At 37.0% G+C, this 24,765-nt stretch overlaps 2 pseudogenes; both read left to right on the top strand.

Moving 5' to 3' along the window:
• LOC128941401 (centromere-associated protein E-like) overlaps positions 1–7,988 on the top strand; it is a 47,119-nt pseudogene extending 39,131 nt beyond the window's left edge.
• Positions 7,989–12,111: 4,123 nt separating this feature from the next.
• LOC128941410 (dehydrogenase/reductase SDR family member 6-like) lies at positions 12,112–22,224 on the top strand (annotated as a pseudogene).
• The last annotated feature ends 2,541 nt before the right edge of the window (positions 22,225–24,765 follow it).

Here is a 24,765-nt window from a genome sequence, read left to right on the forward strand (position 1 = left end):
CTTTACGATCTTAGAAAATGTAAATCAAACTTAGTTTTTAATTGAAGCTCAGCTGCTTTGCACAGAATTATTTCATTAATACTATTGCATTTTAATTGGAAAATGAAATTTCCTTTCTGTACTCTATAGATCAAATAATAGATGACTATTTCTCTGTGGGGGAAAGAGACATGCAAGATGGCTTAGAGATGCATGCTTACTCTACAAAACTGCTGCAGTAGTTTGATTTTACAGCCTTCCCCAGTTTGGAATCAGTTTCTCCATTGGGCTAAAATTATTAGCAAAAAGGTTATGGGTAGTTGGGAAAGAATTCCTGTTAGCATATGCAGAAGTACAGTAAATGACAGAGTTTTTTCTGTTTCTTTATTTACCATGAAATATTTTTTGTTTGGAGCATGGGAACATGCACAGGCCTGGAGAGAGGGGGTGAGGTTCTTGAGAGTCAGTGATGTCTACAAATATCCATTAACTTGGAAACTGAACTAATATTCCAAAGAGCCTCATTGTATAACTTAACACAGCCATTTTAGGTTTAATTTTTTCCATAGTTGGCTTTTAACTTTCATGGTAAAATATATTTAAGATTCAACTAGTGAGCTCTGGTAGAATAAAGCTTTAAATCAGCATAGTGATATTATTCTCGTAGATCATCTGCACCTTTCACAACTCCAGGAGAAAATAAATATAACAAAGAACACTTTACTTTGTTTTTCAAAGTTTAGATTTGTGTTAGACTGTCTACAGACTTTTAGACTTCTTGGCTTTTTTGGAGTCTACAGAAAATAGCATACTGGAAAAGTGCTGTCTCAGCTAAAAGTTTTACATGCCATTACTATAATGCACATGTGAACCTGATTTTCTTAGTCATGTGTTAGTTATCCTGGACATTTAGAGGCTCAGAGAGTAAATAGATTGATTAATAAAATACTGTATTTCAGCTGGATGTAGGATACCATTTTAAAACAGGCTCGCTGATACATCCCATGCTTCTGCAACAGCTTCTGTTCAGCTCTGTTTGCACAAAGAGAAGAGAGTATCACACTACTGTTCACTAGTATGAAATGGAATTGCTTGAGCAAAAGAGAAAACAAGATCACCTACAGTCCCAGATTCAATGTCTCAGGAAGATTAATTTGAAGCAGAATGAAGTATCATCTGAAGAGTTAAGGAGCTGTGAAGGGCTACAAAGTTTCTACTTGGATGCAGAGGTAATATTTGGGGAAAAAAATAGACAATAAAAACTCATTCCAAGGCATGGGGTCATGTGGTGGTGGAAATCTAATGGCCTTGGGTTTATCTGTTAAAACTTCTCTTAAGGGGGGGTGAAAGAATAGAGATATTTTTTATGCTACTAGTTCTATAATAAGAGGGCTTTGCTTCGTAAAGCAGCTGAAAATAAATTTACTAGGTTAGAAAATAGTTGAGACTGTTATTTACTTATTTGCCCTCTACAATACATACTATTCAATACCAAGATAACTTGTTCTAAAACAATGGAATAAACTTTTGCTAATAAGCACTTTTTTTTTCCCCCCTTTCCACCTGCCCCAGGAACATGGATTGTCTTCTTGCTTTCCCAATAGGGTGTAATTTTAAGTCTAGCAAAACGTCTTTTATATGATAATTAGGTGCTAAAACAGACTTCCTGCTATACTGATAGCTGAGAGGACAGAAGATATATTTAGACATGTGACAATCAAACCAGTGCTTAAATTATCTTTTTTTTTTTTTTTCTTAGAGCATTCTCAAAGATGTATCAGAAATGGAAAATGAACTTCTCTGCATTGAAGCAGAGTTAGAGCAGGAAGAAAGTCCTAGAAAAGAAACAATACAGTTCTGGGAAGCTTGTTCAGGAACTCACTGGGATGCAGAGGAACTGAAAGAAGAACTAAAGAAAGATAATGAGAGACTCCTGCAAGTCTTTAAATTCTGGACTCCTAAAGTAAAGGTAAAATTAAATGTATTTTGTGTAAGTACTCTGCAAATGCCTATGACTGAAAACAAAACACAAAAAAGGCTCTTGAATGCTCATTCATTTATTATCAGCACTTACTCATACTTCAACTGTAAAATGTAGGAATACTTAGAAGATTTTTAAAGATTTTTTAAACTTGAAGAGTTGCTTTCTAAAAGACTTTCCAGGTAATAAATGGGAGGTGGGTTGTTTATTTGGGGTTTTATTAGTCTGAATTCTGGAAAATGTTGCTTTTCTTGCCAAACTTTATCAAAACTACTATAGCCATTTTTGAAACTCAGTTAGACTTATATTTATACTCCTTTCTTTCTCATGGTTACTGCTTGCCTCTTTTTGGAAATCTGAACAGCATTTTTCAGGGTTTAGTGCATCATGAACAGGATTTCACAAGATTTCATCTTTCTGATTAAATCTTAAGTTTAGCCTATTTTTAAAAGTTTCTTCTGTAGAGTCAATAGTCAGTCTTGACATTTCCAGGATTTTGCAGTGTTGGCAAGGTTTTCAGAAGAATTCCCTACCCTAATATTATGTGGATCAAAGCTTTTAACAAAGAAACAAAAATCTAGTAAACATTGTCATTTCCTGACAAATGTGAAGTTTTTATTTATATGACATGTTAAACACGTGGGTTTCTACAACAGTCCAATGTGTAGGTTTAATTTCCTTTAGTCAATGAATACATTCTAGTAAGAAAAATCTTTGCATAATTATAGTTTTTTGTGGCTGACTTTCAAGAAGTCTTCCCAATATAGTTCCATTTGTTTCTCTAATATTAGAGTTTGAGATAATGCAGAAATACGGGTAAACCTGCAATACACTATCATCTTCTCTTGTGCCCCTTCCTGCCTCCCTTTCTTCTGTAAATGAAACTGTTCTTTGAGTGATAATGATACTATTTCTGACAGCAAGCTTTGTCAAATGGGGCACTGAAACAAGAATGTGATAATAATGCAGGCTAAGGTACTTCCTGTTTCTTCACTTGCCATATTTCTAGCAATTAAAAAAATTATTCTCTGTGATGCTACTGATTTTCAGATACTCCTTGAACTTTCTTCAGAGCTGGATGCCAGAACTGCTGATTATAGTAAAAATGCTGATGTTGAATTAAAACAGAGAAAAGAGAAAAATGAAGAGTTGCTTCAGGATCTAAACACTAAAAGAAAAACTGGCCCCTGGTGGCTCTGCCAGTCTGGCATTAGAAGAAGAAAATTATAGGCTTCATAATAAATTAAAGGCTGCAGAACAAGATAAAAAGGTACCAATACTTGCTTCTAAGGAAAGCTTCTTTGATGCTTGCTTTCTAAGGGAGAGTACTCCAAACTGAAAATAAGGATTGATGGCAACTGTAAATCTATGCCACCACAATACAAATAGAGTGCACTTTATTTCAGTAGCTCTTTTACTTCCAAAGTGGAATTTTGAGCTCTTGCCTGTAACATGATTATTTTAATGGCCTGATTTCTGTACACAAATAGATGTAAAGTTTAGAAATTCATATGAAGCTTTTATTTGCTTTTGAAGTATTGACTTTATTAGGGTGATACTCTTGATGCTTCCTGTAAGTATATGGTATTCACTATACATGAAGCTGGAGAAGAATTCTCTATTTAATCACAAGAATTGAGAATTCATTTTCTCTCCTTTATATGCCATGGTTGCCCTTCTCCAAAGCACTTTTTCTTTTCTTAGACTTGAGTGTTCTAGACTATTAAAAGGTGGCACAAAACAGTGACTTGGACATGAAGAGCTGCCATAGAGCCTGTAGTGTTGGGATTTTTTTATGTGGTTTGGGTTTTTGCTAGTTCTTGCTAAGAATATGACCATATTCTGTTACTGTCTTTTGACATAACTGCTCATAACTGATTGGTTGATGTATCTCAATAGGCTATGGAAGTAAAAATTCAGAAGTTAGAAAATGTAATAAATGAAGTGGGAGAAAGTGTCAGAGAGAGATGACAGGATAAGCACGTTACAAGCACAAATAAGAATAAGAACGGAGACAAGTGAGCTCACCCAACTGCAAGCCAAACTGAAGGAGATTGATAATTGCCTCAGGACTGCCTTAACAGAGAAACAGAGTCTTCAGGTATGAGCAAAATACTTCACTCTTCTCTTTCTCCTCTGATTAAAGACACAAAGCATGCTTGACAACAGTTGTAGGTGAAACACAGCTCTCCATATCTCCAGTAAATGTGTTTGTTCTGCATGGCATTCCTAGAGTAAATTCCACTTGCTTGTTTAGCAGCCAGTTTCACATTCTACCAGTGCAACCATCAGTGGCAACATTTAGAATCCATATTACAATACTAGAAACTAAATACGTCACTTGTATGTGATGCATTTCTGAAACACTTGAAACATCTTAAAACTTTTAAGCTGAAGCATGAGCTATTTACTCAACATTTGCATGCTAATTTAGAATTCCCAGATTTATATCTGCACGGAAGTCAGCAAAACTTCCTAAAATATGCTTGTATGTAATACACCAGTGTAGGATACCAACTGCTACTATAGTGCTAGTTGGTAATGTGAGCCACCTTAGTGGAAAATAACTTTCTGCTCCTGGTCTTGTCCTGCAAAATCTAGCAGATCATAGTAAAGATACAATGTAAACATCCCTTAATTTCATTGCTAAGTTAAAAGCCCTAATTTGTACTAAATATTTTATTTTCAGACAAAATTAGATAAAGGTGCTGAGCTGTACAAAGAAGAAATTGATAATCTCAAAACACAATTGGTAAAATGTGATCTGGAAAGAACGAAACAATCCCTCTCCTTTGAAGTGAAGTAATGTGGGGGAACTCTGGATAGCTGACCAAGAATTGGAAAAGTACAGGGCCATGGCTAATCTGAGTCCTTGCAGCTACAAAAACACTGTGTCCTTGAAGCATAGTGGTATTATGATAGCAAAATGCTGTAATTGAGAAAGAGACATGAGAAAAAAAGAAGTGTAACTCCTAAGGAATGAGGAAGAGCTGATATCTATAGTATAACCAATAGACTGCTTAGCTTACAGAATATATATGAGCTTATTACTTGTTGTGCATAAATGTCTGATGCTCTAATTAATAAACGAAGCTTGCTGATTCTCATATCGAGCGTCCCAATCTTCCCTTGCCGTGACAAAGTAAGTTCAAATTTTATCTTACAATTCTCAACTACTTAATTCTTAGCTTCTACTTTGCTCTTTTCCCACATAAGAAGAAGTAAGCATTCAACTTGAGGTGTTGTAAGTTTTTATGGGGGTTAGAGAAAGTAAAATCTATATGCACCTTGGGTTGCTTACAAAACTTCTTCCCTATACACCCACCAAAATTTCACAATCAACTGTGTTCAGCCATAAATGGAATAACTGTTCTCACAAAAGAAGGCAAGGGGAAAGCAATAACTGAAAGCACTCTCTACTTCACTAGAGAGAAGGGATGCACCAGAAATAATTAGTCCAACTTTTGGGTGCACTTTATCCAAAATCTAACTGACAACCAGGTTTATGTAGTTTTTCTTGTATAACATGGGTGTGTCTTGTATTTGATAGCTCATTGGAATTCAACTGAAACTGTAATAACTATAAAACTGAGGTTTTCTGATTTTTTTCTCCCCTCCCTTCCTGCTTCATATAGACTTGCTAATTATAAAGCCCTTGCAGAACACCGAGAGCAACAGTTAAGAAAGCTAAATGAAGAACTGAGGAGAGCACACCAAGAGCAAGATGTTACTGGTAAATTCAAGATAAATAGAAGGGACTCCTTCATATTAAACTCTGAGTTTTGAGGCTAAATGTTTGAAGACCAGATTGAGATGCAGGCCTTGTACTCAAAGGGTATGAGGAGAACTGGGTGCATTGGAAGATGAGATGGAAAGTAGATTACAGCAGCTGCATATGAACTGCATTAGAATCACAGCAGCTCTTGTGTTTTTCTCCAGACACGTTTGCCCTTGTGGAGGGATAAGCTGCAGTGGTGGTAGCTCATGTTGCCACTTTCTCTTTGACATATGAATACCTAGTTCTAATCAAAGCTATGACATACCTAGAACAGTAACTATTTTTCCTCTAAATGGCCCAGTGAGGAATCTGTCATGTTTCTTAACATCTCCCTGGCAGTGTGAATAGTGGGAGGTGTATTTTGTGTAGAAAAAAGAGTAACTGTTGTAATGGCACTTGTAACACAGTGCAGTTTCACACATAAAACCACAAGAAGGAATAGGCTAAAAAATGTATTGGTTTGATTTTAAGCACTCTCCAAATTATGCACACACATGTATAAATCTGTTTTCTAGTGCTGAAAGAAGCAGATCCTCAGCAATCCCAAATACCCCTTACTTGTGATGGTGGCAGTGGTATTGTGCAGAACACACAAATACTTGTTCTAAAATCTGAACAAGCCAAGCTACAGAAAGAGAACTTGCAGCTGAAGAAACAAAATGACCTTCTACTGAGGTAAGTGGACAGCTGACTAGCAGCATGTCAAATAATTTATGTACATTTATGTATTTATGTTAGTGTTTGTTTCTGGGAGACCTATGGAAGTGAGTAACCATTAATTTTAGATTTCACATCATAAACTTTTATTTAAAGCTAGTGTTTTATGGCTTATAAAGCCATAAAGGCCTTTTGAACTTTAAATTGCTTACTTTCTTAAGAATCTTTTAAATGAGGGAAGCTACACTTGAATTGTACATTGGAAGGAATTTCAGTTTAAAAAAATCCTCTGAAACTACACAACTATTGTACTGCCATGTCTGTCACACATCATCTGAAAATACAGGAACTCTCTGTTCTTCAGGATTTTTTTCTTAAAGAAATTGCTTTAAATTTTTCTTAATTGAATGCTGGGGTTCTTTTCTTTGCAGTGATGACCTTCAACTGAAAGAGGAACTCAGGAAATTGAAAGAAAGAGCACTACAATGGAGAGAACGATCCTCAAGAGAAACTACTCCAGAGACAATACCGAAGTCTCCTAAGAAGGCAGTGTTATATTTCTTTAAAGAGCAAATGCCTTCACCCTGCAAGGAAACAGTGACTCAGGACCTACCAAAACCTCTGCCTCTGACTTGTCCAACAAATTCCTTTGATAATTCCAACTTGAGTGTGCTAACAGGTACGTAACACAGTGGTAGTGTCCTATAAGATTTGAAGATGCAAAATGTAAGGGATGGCCTGAGATCTGAAACTTGCATGCTAACAGTTTTCCTGAATGGTTTGTCATATGACTGTTGAAAAGCTGACCATCTGAGCTGTGAAGCTTCTGTATGCTCTACAGAATCAAAGTACCAAAATGAATCCTTCATCTGCTGAAGAATATACAAACCTTTTTTTTTTCCTTTTCTGCAATGACAGTGTTGATGAGTGACTTTTAGAAGTGAATCAGCAAAATATTGTTATTAGATAGCTGGTGCTCTAAAATGTTTTGCTTTTTAACTTTACATTGGTTAAGCACAGATTTCTGGTAAAACTATATAAAGTTAACTGGTTAGCTTTTTTCTGAATTTTTTTAAGATGGTAGACTTTAGCCTCTGATGTTGCATTTGCTACTCTGCCTGGCCCCACCTGCAATAATAGCTGTTTTGATGAGAACTTCTGTTCCTCAGCCTCACTTCAGATTTCTTATATGTGGCCTGCTGACTTTTAGTGACCTTCTGCCCTCATGCTTCTCACAGCTTTCAGAAGGCCCCAGCAGACATGTTGAAGAGTAGCCAGTTTTTGAGGTATCAGTAGCAGGCTTCCAGAAAGAACATGACTCATTGCTGGCTTTGTGATGGCCGACTTGGTAACAGCACAGCTCTCCTCACAACATAAAGCTCCTCAGAGGGAAGCTTTCATAGCTGACAGACAAAACACTAATCAAGATTAAATCACTGTATTCCTGCTGCTTGTCTAACTGAGAAAGGCTGTAATGTTCTTGTCTTCTGTACAGATACACGACCTGAGGGCACAGAGTCCACCGAAGAACATCTTAGGCACTTGTTTGGGACTTTAGACAGAGATAAAGCCCCTGACTGCAGCACCCAGTAGAGATGCTCTGTTGTAAGCTGCCCTAACAGTGCCTACAGCCAGGATCTGCATATACAAAAGAAAATTGCTTCTGGTTAAAAACCATCAGCCTCTTCCATCTTTGCTGTCTTGGAGTTTCTACTTCCCACAACTGGGAAAGCTAGAATATGAGGACAAAGATGGAAAACCAGATGTTGCCCCACAACCTGCTAATCTGCTGATGTTCTACTTTGGTGTTTTGGTGTGGATTTTTTTGATGGCAAAGAGAAGCTAATGTATTGAAGAAAAAATAAATGGAAAAAGGAATGGATCACAAACTAATCTACTGTGAAACTTCTCAGTCTCAAACTTTTCGTTCTGTCATTCCTAAAACAGCCCTTTTCTGAGGTGTTGGTATTTCTATCTTGAGAGTGCTGTTGACTTGGCAAGAAATATTCTTTTTGTTTCTTAGCCTGTGGTTTTTATACCATACTTTCTTTAGGCCAACAAAAACTGCATTTTCACCACAATCTTGACTTCTTTGGTCACTGCAACCGAAGTTACTGATATTGTGTTTGTAGAGCACACAATCAAGGGTTCCTCTTAAACTCCTTAAAAGTTTCTGCAGCTCAGCCAATTATGGTACTGTGAGTAACTTTGAATTTTGCATAATTTTTCAATATACCTGTCTGAAGTTGTGTATTGGACTTTTTTTAAACAGTAAGCAATGGACTTCACACTCTTCTGCTTCTCTAGTGAAGGGAAAACAAACCAGATCATTGGGGCAAGATGGACTCTTATTAACCTACTTATCTGTATTGTGAGACCTACATTTTGTATGTTTTATATAAGAAACTTTAACTCGATAATGAAATTTATTGTGTTAAATATGTAAAAATGGTTTTGCTGTTCACTTGTGCTATGATCCAGGGATGCTGACTGCAACCATCAGTGTCTAAATGTTAACAAATTGCTGTCTTTTCTGCTGATTTCATCACTTCCATCATTATTATTCTTCTTGTCTCCATCCTCTATAACCTTCTGCAGCAATTGTGCAGAAATTTACTATTGTCAGAGTTTTATTTAATTCTTTGGGTCTATCAGAAAATGATTGAAGTCTAAAATATAGATCCTTCTCTCTTTCCTGCCCTCCATTACCAACTAGACAGGAATTGGGTGCTCAGAACCTGTGATCAACTCTATTAAGGATGAAATCATCACCATGAGATGAGAAAGTCATACCTAAGAAAGATACCTGCATCCAAAGCACCATCTTTATTTTATAGGAATAAATCTCTGTGATGCTAGGTCCTGTTTGGGTCACCCAAACTGACAAGCAGATGGCTACACTGACATGTTCCTGAGCATTCAGCAGTTGCTGGAACTGGGGGAGACACACAAGGATTATAAACTGATGGTGGTACTTCTTTAGTAAAGAATCAACCTTCTATTTACTTTGAATGTCTGAAAACTGTCAACTACTGTACCTACTAAGAAGTTACAAGGATTATCTCAATCTCTGGCCTGGAATGTATTTTGGGAAGCTTTTAAAGGCATGATGAGACAAAAATACACAAGTTCTAAATACCATTATAGAATTGGGCACTGCAATGTCTTCTTTCTGATCACAGCCACAGGTATTTATTTTCTGACAGGGAAAAATGCAAAGTGCTGGTGTGTCTGTGGTGGATTCTTTTTTTTTTTTTTTTTTTTTTTTTTTGAGAATGGGTTTGTTTTGGGGTTTTTTTTGTATGGTTTGGTTTGTTACTTTTTTTATTTCCCACTATGATGAACAAGATTTCCTTTGGCTACCAGCATTTTGGTGTTCTAACAAATAAATTAGACTGATTTTTTTCTTCCTGAATCGGGAAAGGTCTATATATAGATCTACCTCTTCTATATACAATTTCCATTGGTTTTTTGTTAATTATTACTTGCTTGGAACAACTAGGTTTGGTTTTCTGATGATTGATCTAAAAAAAGGAGAAACTTAGTGCAACAGGTGGCTGAATTCAGGTGGCAAAGCTTAGGGGCAGAAGGATAAATGCTTTTAGCAAATTAAGCATTTATTACATGTTTTACAGCATTACAGGTTTTGTTTACTGGGGAGCTGATTTAGAAGGCCTTAAAAGCTATCATAGTTTAGCAGAAAGACAGAATAAACTGAACTTTTGTGTATGTGTGTCCCAGCTTATCCACAGAAGTGGCTTTTCTGAGAACTAACTGATATTTAGGCAGGACACCAAATTCCTTAATAGTACTGTCAGGTAGCTTTAAGTCTAGTGTGAGCTTTTAGCTAAATTTGTTTGTCCTAGAATTTTTCAGTCTAATGATATTAATTCTGCTTTAACATAAGCAAGTTAAACCACTAGATACAAAAGATATGTTGGTAAATCTCCAGTTTAACAACAATAAAAAAATAATCACATAAGTTTTGTCCGGGTGTGGAATTTGATAATTTACATTGCAAAAAGACATTGCTTGGAAAAACAGCTTTGTGGCCTTTTGGTGGGAATCCTACTGATCTCTTGAATTCCCATTGTAAGAGAGTCAGCCAATGCTGGTGATACTTTTGTGTCCTTTCCTGTGCAGGAGAAAAATCACCCTTTTTTTAAAATCCTGAATTTCACTAGATGGCAGCATCTCAATGTTTCAACAGGAAATTATGTTCATCTAGAGAAACTATCAGTTGGACTACAAATCCCAACAAGCACAGGAAAAAAACAACTGTAGGACTTCCTTTCGTACAAGGGTCAGTAAATATAACAAAGCTGTTTGAGATCTCTTGGTGAGGGACTGTATTAATATTTATTATAAAGGCTTCATAGAATCAGTATGGCAAATGTTCATAAAAAATGATTGTTGGATTGAAAAAAGTATTTATAATGCATTTTGCTTCCCACGTGTTAAGGCGATTTGGGGAAGTACTTGAACTGATCCAGGTGGCTTTTGGAAAGAAAAAAATTTCCATTACGTTGCTTCAGAAGTCTAATTTGTCGAATCTGTAGCCTTCAGGAAAACAGTTTTGCTGCAACTTTTGTCAGGAGAAACATCTAACAAAACAGAATTTCTGATCAAAATAAGAGAAAATAATAATTTATTCAAAAAGTAGGATACTAAATTTGACTCAGTAATCTGAGTCACAGCATGGATTTGAGCATCTCTAGAGGACAGCATTGGCTGCTAACATAGGGAAGGTTATGGCACCTTTATTTTTATTTCCCAGTGAAGTACTTGGTGTGTTGGATTTATATGTATATTTAAGGACTTTGTTCTTATGGCACCTTTCTACACCCATATCTACATAGACAAAGTTGCTTGGAGGAGTATGAGAGTGCAGGAATTTTGCTTATGGGGAACCCAATTAGCAAACTCCAGATACTTCACTGTGACTAGAACACATGAACCTCATTATTTAGGAAGTTCTTTGAGATTTAGTATTTGTTTTCACTTGTTTGCCTGCATTTTTGTATGCTGTATTTTATTAAACCTAACACAGCACTTGAACAGGGCTATATTTTGCCTTTTGGCTGCTCCATCCAGACTAAGGTAGCAGCACCTAGAGGTTCCCTACTGCCCCCAGGGACACTCAGTGTTCCCTGAGAACAGGGAACGAGAGGCAAGACTGGGAGCTTCATTCCGCCACACTTTCCTGCTTCACTGGGGCTGGGAGCCTCCTGTGCTGGAAGATTACTAAGACAACTGAGGGCAGATACCAAGGCCAGGGCATTGTGTAGAATGTATGGCAGTCTAGGACATGGAAAAGTTTGTAGAGAAACAGAACACAGACCTGCTTTCTGAGAATACCACAGATAGTGAAAACACTAGATTACGAATTATTGTACTGCTGTTTCATCCTGGCTTTTTTTCTTTTTGCCTGTTTAAGAAAAAATAAAATCCAATTTCTGTTATAATGAAGCTTAACTTCTGAGCTCAAATGCCTTTTGACTTCTTGAGCCCTCTTATGTACAACTAAAAAAAAGAAAAAGATGGGACAGCCCTGCCTCTCAGAACTCTGGAAAACTGAGGGTCACAGGACAATTGTGATGGCAGAGGTACACCCTGGATCGTGTCTAGTTTTGAGAATGTATTTGCATCTGCTTCCTGGGGGTGGTGTTGGCTTATGTTTATTACATTTCTGTGCCATCCCATCCAGGTCAGCACCATGGGGCAGTTGGATGGGAAGATCATCCTGTTGTCAGCAGCAGCAGCACAGGGCATTGGCTGAGCAGCTGCTGTTGTAAGTTGGAAAATGTTTGTTCTGCTGGGCCTGTGCAAGGTCTCTCATTCTAGCTTGTCCAGTGACACCTGCACCAAACTAGTTCTTGAATTAATAACCATAGATGAAGCCAGAACTACCCAGTGAAAAAGTCAGGGAATATGTAGCCACTATGCTGTATCACGCAGGCTTTGTGCTGTTTCAATTTATGAAAATCTTCAACTCTGAGTGGAGATGTTAGACAAGGATAAGAACCAGATTTGAGGACAGCTGCTGTTGCAAGGCTTGCAAGGGTCTTTCAGGGTGAGAGAGATAGACGAGAATCTTGATCTCATGATGAGAAGGCTGGATTTATTAATTTATAAGTTACATTAAGACTATACTAAAAGGAATAAAGAGAAAAGTTCAGAAGCTGCTAAGCTAAGAATAGAAAAGGAATGAATCAACAAAGTTCTGTGTCCAGGCAGAAAGCAAGAACAACTCTCCTGTGAGTGGTCAGTAAATCCAAACACTCACAGAAGACCAATCACAGGTGCACCTGTTGCATTCCACAGCAGCAGACAACCATTGTTTACATTCTTTCTCTGGGGCCTCAGCTTACCAGAAGACGGAAAATCCTAAAGAAAGGATTTTCCACAAAAGCTGTCTGTGACAAGCTGCATCTGCTTTTCTAACAATATATGGTTGGTACTGCCCGTACCTTTTATTCAATATCTCTGTTGCTTTGTTCTGGAAGAAAATAGAGGTGATAGAGGGAATATTTCCTGGTATAAGGCTGTATACTGTGAGGATCCCCTACAGTAAAGCCAAGGTATTTTACCTGTATTCATGACTGACAAAACCAAGTTCACATGATGCTAACACATTGTTCACAATGAGCAACTGTAAGAAACCCTTTACAAATTTTGTTTGATTACTGTTAAACAGAATTTAAGGTACGTGTTAACTTTCCAGTTAGCTTATAACTCCTTTTGACCAGTTCTTCTCCTGCTACTTCCCTTTTCCATGGCAAATAAAAAACCCAGTAGAATTATCTTGTTATCTCTGTAATGTAATTAACAGCTCGGGAGAAGCTTCTGTAGCATTTTTGCCAGACTGGTTAGTTTCTCATGTGTGTTGCTGAGAACACAGAAGACTGCTGATCTTGGCTCTTACATGAATCACTCAGCCCAAGGAGCAGGTAATCCTCCTGATGGTTTCACTTTGTAAATACCCAACCAACCATGGAAGGCTGGTATGGTTAATGTCACTATCCTCTTAAGCTGCACTTGGGACACCTATTTTGAAGATAAGGGGCTGCAGTCCAAGATGTCGGAATACTTTTGACAGACTTTACTTCATGAGCTGTTGATTTATCAGTAATCACAATAAAAAGAAAGAGGCTTTTGAGGAGTCCATCAAGAATGAAGCAATGTCTCTGGTTAAATATCCTAAGTCATGCTGCTTTTAATATTGTTCTATTCCAATTACTTGGATACAAAGGATTTTTTTTAAAAAAATTCTGGTTTATGACTTCTGCCTTTACCTCTTAAATTTTGTAACTTTAAATTTAAATCTAACAGTAGATTTAAATTAGTTAAATTTAAATCTTAACAATACAGGCAATTCTAGCCCTATTGCTTACTAGTGCAGCTAATAGGGGCAACAATAATATCCATTATCTTAGTCTGGTTACTGTTCTTATACTTTATTTATGGATTCCTTCCTTTAGGGAAAACACCTTAAATTTGTCTTATCACACAAAGTTAAATAGTTGTCTGCAACTCCCTGATATGCTCAGAATGAAAACTGAGAGATCAGCTGCCTTCAGCTTGGCTTGGCTTCTATTTCAAGCCAAAAAGCACCTGAAAAGAAAACAGATTTTATTTCTGGTATGAGCTGGAATATCTAAATATAAACTGCTTCTGTGTTCTCCAGGCTTTTGCTAAAGAAGGAGCCAAAGTCATTGCTACAGACATCAATGAGTCTAAACTGCAAGAACTGGGGAAATATCCAGGCAAATGGCCCTACAACAGGCATTAGTTCAGCTCTTACAAGTTTTGTGTAGGCTGTCTGAGATACATTTTGAGGATAGGAAGGCTTGAAGAAGACAGAAAAAAAGAAAATTCTAGACCAGTTCTTTTGATGTTTGCATTGCTTTATGCTGTGGTGTGAAAGAACAGAGATTTTCCATGTAAAATATTGCAACATCAGCGTATCAGAGTATTATTCCAGACATGTGGAATAACTGATTTTCTTGTGTCACAGAAGAAGTTGATGTTTGCTAGAACAGCATCCATTTCAGTTACCTTTTGGCTTCACTAGGCTAATTATCAAGTGTATCACTCTGGAAGGCATGGAATGCTTTTTTCTCTGATCAAGAGAACATCCCACTATACAAAAAGGTAGACCTAGTGTCTTGCATTTCTATGGTCCATACTTGGCTTGTCCTTTTAATGCATTCCTTACTGTGCTGTAGAATCCATATGTCTTTAGAAATTTAATTCTAGTGACACTAGATACGCCTATTCTGTTGGTACAAATGTTCAAGCCTGAAGGTTGTTTTTGTACTGCCACCACAGGAACATGCTTCAAGAAGCAGGTTCTGCACAGGTGTGTTTCTAATCACAAGTGGGATGTTACGTTAAAAAGTGACTTTTCAATATTGAAATAAAAATAAGTCTTGGATACAGTTTACAGCTGACAATGCTTCTAACTTGATTTGAGAGAATAAAGTGGATTTAAAGAATTCTTACTAAAGTCTGTCAGTAAAATACACAAAGCCTCAGCTGGCACAACTTTTAGCATGAATATCAGACTCTGCCAACTGGAGCTCACAACAAGAAATCCCTTTGTAATTGTTTGGGAACTTGAGGGCTTTTCAGGTTCCTTCTGAGGGTATTTGGGGAAATGTTACATTTTTTTCCTCTGCTAGTATGCTCAAAGGGAAAGAAATAACTTTCCATATACTCAGAGCCATTTCCATCCTTTAGACATATGATTAGTCAATCTGTAATTCATCCAGACTTGGCGCTTTGAGGTTTTTGAATTTTATCCAGGAAAGGTAATTCCAATGTGATGTTAATCACCAGCCTGTAGTCTGATTGAATACACAAATCTCTTCAAAAGTGTCTCTACATTTAACTAAGGCACAGAAAGCCTTTTCATGGTCTTGCTGCTTTGGTTTAAAAAAAAACCAGGGTTTTATCCATTTCAAATCAAATTCTCCTTTGACAATACTCAGATGCTTTACAGACAGCTTTACAGTGTTTCATGGAATCATATCTGCTGGGTTAGACTTTGGGAGGCCATGTAGTTCCATCTAGTGCTCAAAGTGGCACTGGTTAGAGTAGGTTGCTCAGGGCTATGTTTAAGTTCTGAACATCTCTAAGGATGGAATTTCCTCTGCAGGACCCTGCTCCAGTGTGACTGCCCTCATGATTTTAATAGTTTATGCAAAATCATTTTTCTTTATTAATTAAATTATATAAAGCTCATTCATAATATCATCAGCTACACATGAGAATGTGGCATGTAGTGGGACTATAAGACACATGTAACTAATTCCATGATCTTCTATGATAATGAGTGTGAAAGTTCATTATGATTATACAGGTTCTATAATACTTCTGTGTGAGAGTATAGTGGAATTCAAATTAATTTCTAATGTTTTTATAGTAAATTAGGCTAGTTCATCTGCTTGCCATGCTGCATAACAATTAAAACAGTTGATCATTTTAATTCTCTCCTGAAATTTTAAATAGCATGATATGCTGTCCCAGATTAACTGCTGCACTAACTTAATCATTGAATGAATTGAATTGTAAGTGCTATCCTCAGCACATCAGAAAAATACTCAGCTAATTCTCAATCAAATATATTGAAACAAATGCTGTGTTTTTTCTAGGCATTCAAATACGGGTTCTGGATGTCACCAAAAAGGAGCAGATTGAAAATCTGGCCAAGGAGATTGAAAAGATTGACGTCCTCTGTAACATTGCAGCGTAACCAGAATCTCTTTGCTACTACTGTTTTTCCAGTTTTCCCTGTCCTCCAAAACTACTTTCTATTACATCAATGCATTTTATTTGTTATGTTTTAATGGATTTTATACTCTTAATAGAAACTTCCATATGTTTCCATCAAAACTGAACTTTTTTTGCACAGCCACATAACCCAGGCCAAGATAGAACAGCTCTGGAACTTATGGTTTCCTCACACTACGAGTGACCTGTACTGATGACTTTGGCCCTTCTAGCACAACAGTGAAAAAAGCCTGACAGTCTGCTAGTGTTTGGTTTTTTTTTCTTGGTTCTTCTATTGCCAATCATTTTGTTGTACATATTGAGTCTCCTTTGTATCCTTGATATTTACCAGAAGAAATACACTGTTGCTTGCATTCTTCAAAGGAGCTCTTATCCCCCTCTTTTAAAAGTTGGAAAAGTTAATTGCTACAAAACAGCAGTGGAAAAAGAGCCACAGAAATGTAAGCCACAGACAGTAATCCACTTCATGCACTCATTCTAGGTTTGTTCATCATGGAACCATTCTGGAGTGTGAGGAGCAAGACTGGGACTTCATGATGAACCTCAATGTTCGCAGCATGTACCTGATGATCAAGACATTCCTTCCCAAGGCAAGGCTTGGCTGCCCATGAATTTTAGTCTCTCCTGCATTGTTTAAAGTGTGACAGATCAGAGTTGCTGCCACTGTGACAATGTACAAAATACAAGCGTGCCACTTTGGATAGGGGATCCCTTAGATCACAGTGATCCTACTATTAAACATTCTCTTCATTGCATAATATTTCAAGTAGACAATTAATCTAAAGGATATGGTAGAGAGGATTTATTTGGGGAGCTGGCCTATGTAAACTAGCTAAAATACTTCAGAGTTTATGCAGAGCAGTGATGGAGTCATTGCAATACAATGCTAATGTATTATACGACAGCACACAGCTGCACAATACCACTGCTACAAAGTATTAATAAATCATCTATATTAATATGAATTTTATACAGCTCTGGAGACTATCTTGTGAAAAAATTCAGGGATGCTGATACTAACATGCTGATTAGAGAAGAACAGTTCAATGAATGTAGCAGCTTGAAGATGCTTCTTGGTTTTACATAATCACTAGGTTTGGGTCTACAAAACCTTGTGGACTGAATAAGGTGTTTGCATTCCCATAAATGCAAAGGCCAGATTTGAAAGCTGTGACCATGACTGGATGGCAACTATTCTTTTCAGTATTGTTCCAGTACTTTTTGCTTGGTTGATTTGGTTTTTAGTTTGTTTGGGGGTGGGTTTTTTCTTAGCTGAACTTAATTTTCAAAGTTTGGGATTTTTTGAGAACTTCAGGCATATCAGATTTTAGGATGCCTAAAAAGGTCATAACTTAAAGAAAATTAGCTACAATTCATAGATGCTAGAGTGTTGTGCTTTAGTCTTCTCCAAAACAAGAAGAGTTTGAGTGGGATCAGTGAGTTGCTGCATTGGTAGATGGTATGGACAGATGTCTGTGTGGTGTAACTTACTGTTGTGACAGAGGGCAATGACTGAGAGGTGGCAACCTAGGAAAAAATCCTTTCCTGGCATAGTTTTCAATCCTGACATGGCTCAGGGGAACTGAGGGAGAATTTCAGGCTCTGCTTTACTGCTTCAGTCAATGGCACCAACCCACGCCAACTGAGCTTTGTTGCCCTGTGTATCAAATGCATGTAGGGCTGTTCTGTGAGTTGCTGTGGGCTATTTTGCTGAACCTGCAGATGACAAAATAGTTTGCATTTGAGTGACATAAGTGCTCTTTTTGCAGATGCCTAAACAGAAATCTGGAAATATTATAAATATGTCTTCTGTGGCATCCAGCATCAAAGGTCAGTAGCTTGCTAGAGTTCCTTATATAAATCTTTAGGGTGATGGATATACAATATAAATATTGTGCAACCTTGAACTTAGAGGACATTCTAAATTCAAAGCTATTTCTAAATCCTGGGGAGGGACCAGTTAGGGGAAAAAAAAGTGAACGCATTCAACTCAAACATAAATGCAAGGACACAGATGGAAAATTGTAGAAACTCCAAGATCCTTACCTCTGAGCTTTTTAAATGTTTTGTTAATGTTTGTAATGTTTCGTACCTAAAAAGGTATATTACTTCCAGTGATATCTTGGTACATATGTTCTTCAGAGATATAATGAAGAGATTACAATTACATAAGTGCTATAATTATGCTTTCAAAAGAAGCCTGATCATGACTAACAGATGGATTTCTGCTATTCCTAAATCTTTGCTGCTTGTTACATTTTCTAGACTAGTCCCCAGGCTTACACTATTGAAAGATGGTGTGCTTTCCTCTGGTGTGTACCTGAGTAGAATTCTAGCAGTTGACATTCCAGCTACCCTGCCCTTATGAAGGGTTACAGGAAATGCTGAAGTCCAGAAGCAGGCGCATATTGAACAGTCTTGGCTTTTCCTTCTTTTCTTTTTAACTCTATTTCTGTGCTGCCTTGACATGGACCTTCTGTTAGGAGTTGTGAACAGGTGTGTCTACAGTACCTCAAAGGCAGCAGTTACTGGGCTAACAAAGGCTGTGGCTGCTGATTTCATTGAGCAAGGCATCAGATGCAACTGAATGTGTCCTGGTAAGTGTTCTTACATTATCCTGTGATCTAGGAGCAGGTGCTAGAAGGCCAGATTGAGTCCGGCTTTTTTAACAAAAAATAGACTTGGAAGTGGTAACTGAAGTTACCAGCAGTTTACCAGAACACAGCATGCTTGAAAGGCTTAATATATAAAAGTTGTTATTCTGTGGTTAAACTGGATGTTTAGTCTGATTAACCTAGTATCTGCACTTTACCCATACATTACACAGTAATTGAATGGTTTTTTTCAAAGATGCAGTCTCAGAAGTTAGATGTTACAGGGCTTGCTAGGGTCTTCAGGGTGAAGAGAGAGACGAGAATGTTGACCTCATGTTCAGAAGGCTTGATTTATTAGGTTATGATATGTATTACATTATAACTACACTAAAAAGAAATAGAAGGAAAGTTCTCAGAAGCTAGCTAAGCTAAGAATAGAAAAGGAATGAATAACAAAGTTCTGTGTCCAGGCAGAAAGCAAGAACAGCTCTGCCGTGAGTGGTCAGTAAATCCAAACATCCACCCGAGACCAATCACGAATCCACCTGTTGCATTCCACAGCAGCAGATAACCATTGTTAACATTTTGTTGCTGAGGCCACAGCTTCTCAGAAGGGGGAAAAATCCTAAAGAAAGGATTTTTATGAAAAGATGTCTGTGACAGTTAGAAGCAGGCAAGAGGTAGCTAACAGTCTGACCATTGTTTAACCACGCAAAAAGTATTGAATCTAATTCTCACAACTCTTGCCTTCTACGGAAATTTAAAATTCTGTGCTCTATTGGTGGCTTTGCAGTCTTTCTCCTGAATTATATTGCAAAGTTACACATAGGTGTTAAGACATACAAATAGAACAAATAAACTTTTGTTGTGATTGCTGATGCAGTTGATTTTTAACACTGAATTTAAAATTTTGTTTAGGAACTGTTGACACACTATCTTTACAGGAAAGAATCCAAGCCCGGCCTAACCCAGAACAAGTGAGAAAGCAATTTATTAGCTTGGTCACATGTATATATGTTTAACTCTCTTTTAAAAAAGAATATATAGCTGCACTTCTGCCCATATTCAACAATATCCTCAATTTCAGAGTACTGTGGATAACTTAACATTGCTGTCTCCTTTGAAAGTGTGGTCAGCTTGAACTCGAGACAGAAACCTTACAGCCAGACCAGAACTGAAGCCTCAGAAGGATAATATTGGTTAGTGAATGCACAGGGGTTCTCATCCATGGAAGCAACTCCAGGTGTTGGTTATAGTATCCAGTGCAAAAGCAGAGGACATTTTCTATTGTGGCATGTGTCAGCCACAAGGAAGGCTGACACAAAACAGTAAATACAGAAAACGCAAAAACAGTACAGACAGAGCATTCTGGCCTATGCATTTCCACATTATTTGGGATGCTTAACCATCCATATTAGATAATGGCAAGTTCATATTTGAAGGACATGGGAATATCTACCACCAAAGGAAGGATTTTGTTGTCTTTATTCTAGAATGAGAGGTTTAGCTGCTTTCTAAAAGTCACCCTAATTTTTTCAACCTGAAATTCACATCCCTGTTGATTTTATGTTTTTCCAGCTTTAATTCCCTACTTAGTGCACTAAAGGAAGTTATGACTAGAGACCTGTTTCAAATATTGTTTCATACATGTCAATAGGTTAAAATAATTGCTGGTTTTTATTTTTGATATACCAAATGCTCTTGTATATCCAGGCATTGAAGGACTTTCTGGCCAGACAGAAGACTGGCAGGATGGATACTGCAGAAGAAGTGGCCCATCTCTTTGTGTACCTGGCCTCTGATGAAGTAAGTATAGACAATGAAATGTCCTGTCACAGAATCCCATGCTGCTTTGCTGCTTCAAAGTACAGAGGGTATTTGTTTCAGGACAATCTCCATTCTCTTTGAACTGGATTATTACAAAAATAAAAACCAAACTGTGGTGTTGCAAGGTCCCTAGGACGAGGTGAGAGATGAGAATTTGACTCTATGTTTTCAGAAGGTTGATTTATTATTTTATGATATTATATTATATTAAAAGAAATTATATACTAAAATATACTAAAGAAAGAAAAAGGATACATTAGACGGTGACTGACCAGAGTCCCAACACAGTTGGACTGGGATTGGTCATTAAGTCAACACAATTCACATGGAACCAATCAAAGATGCATCTGTTAGTAAACAACTTCTAGACTACATTCTAAAGCAATCAGATAATTATTGTTTATATTTCTTTTCTGAGGCTTCTCAGCTTCTTAAGAGAAAAATCCTGACAAAGGGATTTTTCAGAAAATATCACAGTGACACCAAACTATGTTCTTTTACTGAGTTCATCCTGCAATACAAAAGGTGTTCTGAATGTTGACAGTGATTGCAAGGCATTATGTATTTGGTGCCATAGCCTGGTGGTTTCATGTCACCTGAGCAAATTGACTGACCCCAGGTCATCCTAAATGGTGAACAAAATGAGCTTGTCAGCTTTACCAAGCTTGCACCATGGCTAGGTCATGTTTTAAGGAGGTAGAATTAGTAGAGCTGCTGGAGATTTTAGCTAATGCTCAAGGTGAATCTGCCATCCCAGCATAAGGAAAACAACAGACCCACTGTGGATGTTATACACCAGACTTTTGATGACCACTGCAAACAGCACCAACACTAATGAGCACACACCAATGTTATTTGAGCAGCTATAAATTTACCGAGACTAAAAACTGGACTGGATTTGTCTGGACATGTCCAGCAGTCCTAATGTCCATGTCAAAATACTTCAGTGGATTTAGTTCAGTATTAATGTTGCTATCTATCAGCAGTCTGTTTCTCAATTTCATCTTGGGTTTAGTATTTCCATAATGCTAATAATTTTTCCAGTCTGCTCACAGGGTTTTCAATGGTGTGTAAACAGAATTCCATTTTTTCAATGTATTCAGCATGTTTCAGCAGTTGACATAAGGAAGAATGTCAACAGCTCAGTTGCTTACCCCACTATACATATAATCTAAGTTTTTAGTTAGGTCCCATTATAATTATTGACTGACCTGGTCAGATTATGCTCAGCTGAACAGACCTAATAACATCACAGTGTGAGGTATTTACTCCTGCAGGTAAGATATCTAAAGTCTAGCTTTTTAAAACTTGTACTCTCAGGATGCATTCTTATCTTAATGCCTCTAGTAATACTTTTGCCACTCTTCCTTGAATTAAGTGAAAGGCTTCAATTTCTGTTTGTTTCTATTTAGGTATTATATTACTTACTCAGGTATTTTTGTAAAACAAAAAAAAGTGTATAAAAAGAAAGCATATTTTTTAATTTAAAGAAAGTGTTTCCCTGTAATCAATAGCCATGAAAAATTACTTGAAATCATTGTATATTTTATGTAATTTCAGTCTGCTTTGTGACTGGTAATGAACTAATCATCAATGGAGGATGGAGCTTGTGATTGACTCTACCTGCAAATGGAAATTCATGCTATGATGGGCAAAAAATGAGGATGGTGTTTCTTGAAAAGATTGAGATCATGCATGTGATGTCTTTCCAAACAAATTTGCTATTTCTAGATTGATCTTACTGATTAACTTTTCCTTAAATAGAGAAATAGTGGAGTAAAACATACTTCATGTGGCTTCAATTTCTGGCAGCTCCAAAAACATGAAAGAACAGCAGTTTAATGTTTAAGATTTCAGGAGGCCAAAAATATTATTCAAGTTACAAAATCTGAGTTGTGTTTTAAGCAAAATCTGAGTGAAAGGAATTAACTATTATATTTAGTCTCATCTTACTAGGTATTTGGAAATTAAATACTCACAGGTATTTGGAAATTAAATAATCACAATTAAATACTCACAGGAACAACTATGCAAGGGCAATACTCTAGTAGGTATGGATGGGGGTATATGTGAGAGGAGTATTCTTAAATATATGGGTGGATTTTCATGAATATGCTTGACTTGAAACACAAAAGCAAAAGGAGTGGATTTTACCACTCTAGATAGAGCCAATATATTTGTCTCCAAAATAATGTGCTAATATTGGACAAATTCTGTAAAATCTGTTGCTAGATGCTACACTTTGGTGCTCTATGCCTTATTCTCAAGTACCAATACAGCTCACACTAAAGCACAAGGCAAAATTTCTCTGAAAAGGACTGTTTCTACAAGAGTATGTGCTGATGTTTTTATTGTGATAGCACATGGTAGCTTTGATTCATGAAATAGAAACCTATTATTGTCAAGTTTCATACTCTGGGAAAAAACATAGGTCCTGACCCAGAGATCTAAGGCAATGAATAACCGGAATTCACAAAGCATTTGTTTTGCTAACATACTGCTTAAAATCAACATGAATTACATGGTCTGACTGTCATGGTTACCTTTAACATTTATCTAGTTCATAAATGAAACTCTATGTAATTTAATACATATCTTCATATATATTATATACATATATATGTGAGGGAGCAATTAAGGACTAAATGCTACTTAATATGATTCATCAGTAATCAAAGCGCAGGAAAGATGTACAATGTTGTCTGTGTGTTTCTGTAACAATAACTGCCATGTTTATAAAATTATTGCTTAAGCTTTTCAATATCAGCTGAAACATTAATATAAATTACTTGATTTCAAAGATAATGAAACACATCTAGTTAAAATCTGGCCTCTTATTTTAAAATGATTGTATGTAAATCTAGATTTTACTAATGAGAAAAATATTGTGAATGTTGGCTTCATTGGGCTCATTATGGGCTTAACGTTTACCTTTAATCATGGTTGGAGCATTCTGACCTTGTGTAGTTTGTTTATGGGGTTTTAGAGAATCTAATATTTCAATCAAGTGACTTTGGCAGCCAAGCAGGATCAAGTTGGGGCACAAATCCAAAATGACTCCAAAAATGCTCACAGACATAAATGCAAAATATTAAAAATTGAGGCTGGCAGGACACAATTTCAATAGTTTTAGAGTTTAATATGAAGGCCTAAGCCCTTTTGTAGTAGGTGCATAAGGCTTACCTTGAAAAGAGAATTTCCCCATTGCAGTAACACAGGGAACATGTACTGTGTATTCTGAAAATATAATTAAGAATATGAGAGAAAATTCATTATACTTATTGCACATTGACCATCCTTACTTAACGTTTCTAAACTTGCTTAGAATTGTAGTATAGGGTTGCTGCTCAAAAATGGCTGCTGCTGCTGCTGTTGTCAAAGCACTTGTGCAAGAAAATAAGTACCACTTGCCTTTAAATTGCACTAAAAGGCACAAAAGGGTTTTTTTAGTGGTAGGCCAAAAATCTGGTGGACCAGAAAAGTAAAAATCAGCAGAGCTTGCTGCCTCTTGCCTTATTAGCAGTGCTTTTCATGGAGATATTAACAGTTGCAGCTCTGAAATATGTTCCAATGTCATGAGGTTTTTCAGCAGAATTGCAGGAATTATTAAAGGAAAATGCTTCTTAATGCTCTCGTGACCTAATTCCCTGGTCTATTTTTAATGGAACTGGGTAATTCTCTTTGTTTTCCTTCCACCCCAGTGATAATATAAAGAAGCTTTTTGACTTTTCAGATTCTAGGTCAAAATTTTCTCTTGTGGGGGAGGGAGGAATAGACTTCCCTGATTCTGAGTCTTTCTGGAAAATTTAATCTGATCAAAAAATGCTTTCATTTTCTCTTGGATTTGTAGTCAGCTTAATTCTGTGTGATGATACCAACATGTGGCATTTGACTCTGCTTTCACATGGACTCAGGGCAGCTTGCAAATTTAGAGTTGAGAAAAAGAGAAGGTCTGAGAGAACATCTCGTTACCTCATGTGCACTTACAAATGACGTGGATGAACTTGCTTTAAGAAGTCGAAATTCCGGGCTGGGAGCAACTTGTGTTTGTTTGGGGTGGTTTTGGGGATTGGTTGGTTGGGTTGTTTTTTTTTAATTCTCCTGCCTGCCCCAGTGCATTTTGTCTGTGTGCACCCAGAGCAGAATCAGCAACA

This window comes from Melozone crissalis, unplaced genomic scaffold (genome assembly GCF_028551555.1).
Source record: "Melozone crissalis strain CALT ecotype California unplaced genomic scaffold, PUWL_Pcris_2 ptg000035l_1, whole genome shotgun sequence".
In the NCBI taxonomy this organism is placed as follows: Eukaryota; Metazoa; Chordata; class Aves; order Passeriformes; family Passerellidae; genus Melozone; species Melozone crissalis.